The sequence below is a fragment of the Argopecten irradians genome, chromosome 8, assembly GCF_041381155.1.
Source record: "Argopecten irradians isolate NY chromosome 8, Ai_NY, whole genome shotgun sequence".
In the NCBI taxonomy this organism is placed as follows: domain Eukaryota; kingdom Metazoa; phylum Mollusca; class Bivalvia; order Pectinida; family Pectinidae; genus Argopecten; species Argopecten irradians.
The window spans coordinates 26,980,011-26,988,420 of NC_091141.1; the positions used below are offsets into that span (position 1 = coordinate 26,980,011).

At 35.5% G+C, this 8,410-nt stretch overlaps 1 protein-coding gene across 3 annotated transcripts in view; it reads right to left on the reverse strand.

Annotated features, from left to right (window-relative positions):
* Positions 1-7,085, reverse strand: part of LOC138330008 (protein PRRC2C-like) — a 51,076-nt gene extending 43,991 nt beyond the window's left edge. For 2 of the 3 annotated variants that reach the window (XR_011209505.1, XM_069277350.1), the window contains exon 1: positions 6,732-7,084. The gene's annotated coding sequence lies outside the window, so the exon portion shown is untranslated. Of the gene's footprint in view, positions 1-6,723 lie in introns of all 3 variants that reach the window. The other variant, XR_011209506.1, reaches the window with a different exon arrangement.
* Between the last annotated feature and the right edge of the window lie 1,325 nt (positions 7,086-8,410).

Below are 8,410 nucleotides of genomic sequence, written 5' to 3' on the forward strand. Positions count from 1 at the left end.
AATAATATAAAATAATTTATTTCGCCTTGGTGCATGCGCAATCAGTACTTCATTCCATATAGGATATAGTGGCACGGAATTTTTTCGGGATGCAATTAATTATTTTTCATATATTTAACTTGAAGTAAACTTAGAAGCTCAAACTTTTCAATGGTGGTAATGGTGTAACTTTTGTAACTGAAGAAAAATACTAAATCGTCTGCTCCTGTTTTTGATAGTGAAAAAATACCATTTGTCAGCGGTGGAGCATCTTTAATCACTCATTCGAGGACAACAAATCAACTTAATTAAGTTTTATTAAGACCTTAAATAAATCAAAACGTTCTTGAAGGTGAATACTTCAAACTTGAAGGTCAAGCATGTACTCAAATGGCAAACCTTTGAAGATGAAATAGCCTTAAGCATAATTGAAGTCCATCATTTGTTTAAATCACCAAGACCAAAGGACTTCCAAAGGAGTGACTATTGTTTTGACTTATATATTCCAGGTTACCCCGTTTTGTTTTGTTTTTTAATCGCCTCTGATTAAAAGTCAATGCGGAGCAAGGGAAGACATATCACCAAATAGCCATCTGGATTTTGATCTGATGGAGGCGGCCATTAGTTTGATGCTCAACAAAAAACAGATCACGAAAACCATGAATAGTTTTAATGACTACTAAAACAGTCTTAAATACTACAATTCACTTTAAGTTAAAAACACTTAAACAGTTTGTCAATGATGACCTGGTTTATCTGATAGCTCTGCTTTTCTGTACAAGAAGGATATGTCACAAGTACTGCCGTATTGTACGTACAAGTCACTTCCAAAATATGCTTTTATTATTTCTCATCTAAGTGGTTTTATTACCCTGATAAGAATGTCCTGATTTTTTGACATTTACATTAAGTGGTCTATTTGTTATTCTGATACTATTTGTCACAGATGCCAAGTCCACATTAGGATCCTATGGTTACTCAGTGACAGTAATCACACAGACTTTATAGAGTTGTATATGTCGACTTAAACAGGTGTGATGAAAAAATGAGATTGTCATTATCAAGACTTCATGCTTTTTTATAGATAAATTGCCAAGAAAACATAATGAAAGGTGGATTTTGACAATATGAGGTCAAGTTTACTTTCAATTTACACTATTTGATATCTTTATGTCTAATTCAGGTGTAAAAGAATTTGTAAGTTCAGCAAAAACACATTCATGTATGCGACAATCTAAGAAATAAGTCAAAATGTTATTTCCAGGCTAAAAACAAAGCATAATAAACCTGACTGAATTTCAAACCAAATATCAAGCAAAAACTGTGCATTTTAACCTCAACAACAAGAATTTGTATCTCAAGGGAGTTCAGAGAGAAGATTGATGGTGACAAATTAGTAAGCAAGAGAATGGCAGTATGCACATGATCAGTCAAATCTAGTTAGAGACACATGTAAATACTTTCAGTATCTGTACTCTAGATACAAACTATCAGATCTATGTAAATATACTCACAGCTAAAGGTCATTTAACTTCAGTACAGCCTTTCATAAATCTCAAAACATTAAACAAGGACCAGTCTAGCAATATTTGGCTACTACAGCCCTCAACCCTTTACCTCTGGGTTAATTTGGTAGTTCAAACCAATTTTGGAGTATGTAGTTAGCCTGCAGGTATCATAGTGCACAGTTTTTCTCCTAAAACTCTGGCCTCTTCCACTTTCTAGAGCTGTAATGTCCTTAAATGAACCCCAACAAATGAACAACTGGCAATAACCTAGCCCTAAAGTTCTTGCCCCTTTTAAGCTTAATTGTTACCATCAGGGTTTCTGAAAATCAGATTAGGAATAAATCTGGATAATTCTTGAATTTTTTTATGTCTTTCACAGGGACTTTATAAAATGTCCGGATTATTTAGAGATATTTTAGGGGTCTATATTTAAATAAGAACAAATCATCACCACTATATGTGCTTTAGTAGGGATATGATTTTCCTTCAGAATTTTGTAATGTAGACCTGCTGACTACAACACCTGAAAATGGATGAACAATTTATGGACTTCCAGATAGGTCCATATATACATATAAAGCCTGTAAGTATAATTATCTAGGTAGTTCTTAAGCAAAGTTTTTCTTCAAAATAATCAGTTAACAAATTTCCTTTACTTTTGTCCAAGCCATAATTTGGACCAGATACCTTGAAAACATCACTGAGGTACGGAATGTAGTAGTGTTGATCTCCAAAGGGGATCTGTTTGTACTTCTATAGTACACAGTATATTCTCTAAAGGTTCATTGAACCTCGTGGATATTACAGTAAAGACCTCGTGGATATTATAGTACGGGAGAGTGTAAATTGGCCCGAGTGAGAATGACTCGTCGGTCATATGTCACCTGTTGTCATTCATAGTTACAACACGATTAGTGTCTATATACAGTCACTGTAATGTTATACAATTTCTAAAGCAGCTACACAAAAACAAAATTAGGAGACCAGTCGTCAGAAATTACATGTGTTTAACTTTATTCAATTTGTGATAATTATCAGAAAATTGTCCCATGTGGAGAGTGGTGTTTGTATATGTATGTAGGTGTTTGTCCTATCTACATTTGTAATTAACCCATGGGAAACAGTAACATAATCTCTGAGACCAATTTTTAAGTCTATATATCACAACTAATGCTGAGTTAATAGAAATGGTCTAGCAATATGAATGAGAGACCAATTTTCTTATGTCTATTTATCATATCTAGTATAAAGTTAATAGAAAAGGCTCCATAATGTTGTCCAAGCAATGAATGGAAAATGCTAATTACTGCCCATTTTTAGTGTATACATGAACATAAAAGCAAGAAGGTGACAATCCTGCAATAGAACTACGATAGAACTATGTCCTAGAGAGAATTTTGCAATAGAACTATATCCTAGATATCTCATTTCTCATCCATAATCTATTAGCACTAAAATGTCAATATATGGTTTAGTACTTCTAATTATATACCCAGGTCAAATTATTTTACAGAGCAATAAGCAATATTTTTTTTATTTAAATCCTATGATTTCAAGTCTCCAATCATGATGACCCATAAGAACACTCAGTTTGAATCACCCTCAGATTATGACAGCCCATGACCATCTCTTACACATTAAGGTCTCAAATCATAACCATCAAAAGAAATGGTAACTTCTGATGTACCAAACTTCTGATGCCACCAACTTTCATATACCAAACTGCTGATGTCACCATTTTCTGATGTCTCAAACTGCTGATGTCACCATTTTCTGATGTCTCAAACTGCTGATGTCACCATTTTCTGATGTCTCAAACTGCTGATGTCACCATTTTCTGATGTTTCAAACTGCTGATGTCACCATTTTCTGATGTTTCAAACTGCTGATGTCACCATTTTCTGATGTCTTAAACTGCTGATGTCACCATTTTCTGATGTTTCAATTTAAAACTTCTGATGTCACCATTTTCTGATGTCTCAAACTGCTGATGTCACCATTTTCTGATGTCTCAAACTGCTGATGTCACCATTTTCTGATGTTTCAATTTAAAACTTCTGATGTCACCATTTTCTGATGTTTCAAACTGCTGATGTCACCATTTTCTGATGTCCCCAACTTCTAATATATCATATCATGCAACTTCTTATGCCCCAAACTTCTGATGTCATCAACTGCAACGTCTATGTCATGGAGTCTAATAGCTCATACATGATGCTACAATTAGATATGGCATTCTTCTCCATATAATTTAGTCTATAAGCAGAACACCAAAAAGGGGTTTTCTAAAACTGGAACATGACCTGATTCCACAGGATTCAGAACGGTCCAAAGTAATAAATTGTTGCTAACATAAAGAACTGATCAACCACAAAACAATAATCGGTGAACCACATCATTGGCAATTTGATGTCAACATCAATCAGGGATAAAAGTATCTCAATGACATTCATGTATCTATACAGAAATTAATTACCGAGGTCTGAAAGGTCATCACTGACTTGTCACCTGGTAGTTTATAGCTCAACTGTAGATTTATGAAAATTAATTAAGAGGGATATATTAAGTCACTATACATAGTCAATTATTCAATTAGCACCACTGAATATCTTCAACACTGAAATCATGTCCTTGAGTTAATCGCTACCAGGGATTTGTAGTCAAAATGTCCTAAAATGTGGAATTTCGTAGAGATCTCGATGGAACCAGCCATGGATCCATGTGAATACAAAGACCAAATCAAAATAATTAAAAATACTCTATAGAGTAATGGTAAGTATATGAAAATTCATTTTATATATTCAAAAACCTAAAATTATCTAACATGGAAAGGATATATATTTTAGCTTCATGCAGTATGTATCTATATTGGCATGTATAGATTGAGGTACATTCTAAAATGTTGATCTTATATTGCAAAATGAACATTGTGGTTTGAAACCTTCCCAGATAGTTTGATCCTAGAGGTGGGATTTTAACAATTAAGTTTCTCTATGACCCAGAAGTCTATATAACTTGGTGCCTTTGATCCTAGAGGTGGGATTCAACAATTTAGTTTCTCTATGACCCAAAAGTCTATATAACTTGGTGCCTTTGATCCTAGAGGTGGGATACAACAATTAAGTTTCTCTATGACCCAGAAGTAGAGGTGGGATTCAACAATTTAGTTTCTCTATGACCCAGAAGTAGAGGTGGGATTCAACAATTAAGTTTCTCTATGACCCAGAAGTCTATATAACTTGGTGCCTTTGATCCTAGAGGTGGTATACAACAATTTAGTTTCTCTATGACCCAGAAGTCTATATAACTTGGTGCCTTTGATCCTAGAGGTGGGATTCAACAATTAAGTTTCTCTATGACCCAGAAGTCTATATAACTTGGTGCCTTTGATCCTAGAGGTGGGATACAACAATTAAGTTTCTCTATGACCCAGAAGTAGAGGTGGGATACAACAATTTAGTTTCTCTATGACCCAGAAGTCTATATAACTTGGTGCCTTTGATCCTAGAGGTGGGATTCAACAATTTAGTTTCTCTATGACCCAGAAGTCTATATAACTTGGTGCCTTTGATCCTAGAGGTGGTATACAACAATTTAGTTTCTCTATGACCCAGAAGTCTATATAACTTGGTGCCTTTGATCCTAGAGGTGGTATTCAACAATTAAGTTTCTCTATGACCCAGAAGTCTTTGATCCTAGAGGTGGGATTCAACAATTAAGTTTCTCTATGACCCAGAAGTCTATATAACTTGGTGCATTTGATCCTAGAGGTGGGATTCAAAAATTAAGTTTCTCTATGACCCAGAAGTCTATATAACTTGGTGCCTTTGATCCTAGAGGTGGGATGATCCAGAAATCTATATAAACTAAGGACATAATTCCTCATCAATAAGATTGATCACTAAGATTGTCTTATCTACACAATCAGTAGGTAAACTAAACATTCCTATGGTCCTTGTAAATAGTACAAATCACTAGTACTTAATCCTATCTGTCACTAGCTACCTGCCGGGACAGTGAGTGACCCGAAGGGCTCGGTCACATGACCTCAATGTCACCGGCTAATCCCACACCCGGGTCGAGTGTAACAATAAGGTAAACATCACACCTGTACATACTAAATAGGTATATTGTTGAGGACCGACAATGTTCTTATGTAACAAGAAAAATGCCTCACACCTATGGGACAAAGATATAAACATTAGCCCCCTAGGGATAAATACACTTTATACCTTAATTGTTGTGTTCCTTCTAAAATCCACACCCTCGTTACTGTGATCTGCTAACTATATAAAGTTGAGGAGAAAAGTCACCTGAGCACCATCGTAGACTTTTAATTCTTTCAATGTCAGTAACATCAGACCAACACACATGTTAATTATGGAGTGTGTTTTAAACATTACGTATGTCCATATTTATATAATTGTACGGGACCATGCAGATAGAATGTTAACTTTTATCTAAAATAGATATTCTTTAATTTTGGAAAACCCCATAACTGAATATGTCATATACTGTAATAGCTTACTGTAATAAGGACTTTTTTAACAAATCTCTTTCAAAATCTATTTTAAGATGTTTACCTCAATCAATTACACAGTGATATATGATGGGAATTTATACAATGAGATGTTAAATTCCAGCTTTATATTTCAGAACATGATTAAGTTTCCCGTCTGGATTTCAGATAAGTAGAATATTTATTTAGCACACAATAAACAGCAATTAATGTTCATAGGATGGAAAGCTCGGATCCCATCCTCCACCATACTCACTCCTGAATTTCAGTCACTCAATTATAGCTTCCACCCATAGTCTTAATTGGGTACCCCAAAACCCTTTCATTATCCCTATATCCACCCCTTAATTCTTGGAACTGATTACCAAAAGCCTCAAACCCCATCCTATCCCTGAATTCTGAGGACCCATAGCCCCTATAGTATATATACTCACCATACTTCTGAGGAATTACTCAAATAACACAAACATGTACAGATCATTTACTCAAATAACACAAACATGTACAGATCATTTTACAAGCCATATTCTATTTTTTTTTATACAATTCCACACACCCTGAAAATCCACCTTCAGTTGACAGCCAGATGTTCAGACTGTTTCCTCTCCACACCTGCTAACTTACAAACGTCTATAAATTACTTCATATTCAATTACAGGTAAATTATACCTGTAAAACAAAACTTAATGAAACTCAAAACTGTAGCTATATACATACATTCTTACCTGTGTTTATTTCTAGTCCATACTCGTTTGATGTATCTTACAATCAAGGCCACTTTTACTCCAAGTTATGTTAAGAAAATCTTGTTTGGATATTTTCCGGAGTGTAGCTTTTTCTTAAAAACACACAAGGACTTAAATAGATCCACTGGAATTCTCTCTTTGATTGCAACACTCTTGTAGTAGTTTGAAAATCCTTAGTTTCACCGAAAACTATCTAAACCGAAAAACATTTGACAGGTGACAGAAAAAAGCGTCCCAAACAGCAATATATCAGCAGTCCCACTAACGATTTACCTATGAGTGAGTAGGTATTACCTGTACACAGGTAGGTACTGCTACCTGTGTAAGTTGTGGTCAGTCAAGTGGAACCACAACTGAATGGACGCGGAACAAAAGATCCGAGTTTTACCCTACAAGCGGGATTACCCTGTATGTCAATGCGGCCAGGGAGGACTATAATCTCCTGTACAATAGCTCGGGGTTCCTATATTTACATAGGCCGTATGTATATCTGTAGGCGTATATAGACAAGAAACCTTACAAAACCTATACACTACTTAACAATTTCTCTTCATATACAATTAGTTCAGAGGAATTCAAACAACGGTGTACATTTAAACAACTTTGGGGAAAGTAGGAACACTATAGTTAACCTTGATCAGAGGGAGTGTGGTACTTAATCAAGGGGAGAGAAGATTTATCTAACAACACCATACAGAAACGCAGCATTTGTTAGGATGGATGTGTTTTAATTATTTGTTTTGGTGAATGGATGTATTTAATGAGGGTTGTTGTAGATTATTTGGTTTAAAAGAAAACAGTAGTAATTAGTAGTGTCACTAGGGTATTATGTCATTTTAACAAAGAGTTAAATGACAAACAAACAATTAAATGACCATTATGTTTTTTACAGTAATTAACAGTAATTTAAAGTAAGTGTAATTGAAGCCTCAAAGAGAAGAAGGTGCCCTTATAGGAACAGGGTGCTGATTGGGTTGAATACAGTATAGATGTAATATCAGGTGAGGATAAAACATAGCAGCTAGACTGGTACTCAAACCAGGGACTTCCAAACATTGCAGCCAGACTGGTACTCGAACCAGGAACCTCCAAACATAGCAGCCAGACTGGTACTCGAACCAGGAACCTCCAAACATAGAAGCCAGACTGGTACTCGAACCAGGGACTTCCAAACATAGTAGCCAGACTGGTACTCGAACCAGGAACCTCCAAACATAGTAGCCAGACTGTACTCGAACCAGGGATCTCAACACTATTGCCTGCATGATGATCTACCAACTGCACTATCTCTGGTCACAGATGATGACCAACCTGTTTTTATACACACCTCTCTCCTTATAGCTTCCTTAATTAGTTCTTCTCCCTTGAAGACATATGGACACAAGACCTTCATACCACAACCATGGGTATTTTAATTGGACATCATTTGTGTAACAGTAGTGGGATGAGCGTCCTGGTCACCATGCAATGATGAGCGAAGTCCAATCCCACTTTATATAAGTGAAAAGGTCTTTTGACAGTTGTGCAACTCCAAGTTTCCTTCCTGGGCTGAATTTCTAAAAACAATTTAAAAACTTGAGTCATTTTTTAACACAAGATACATCATGGAAATAACTGCTTTTTGTTTCAAGAAATCAGGGCATGGTATCCAAAAGGAT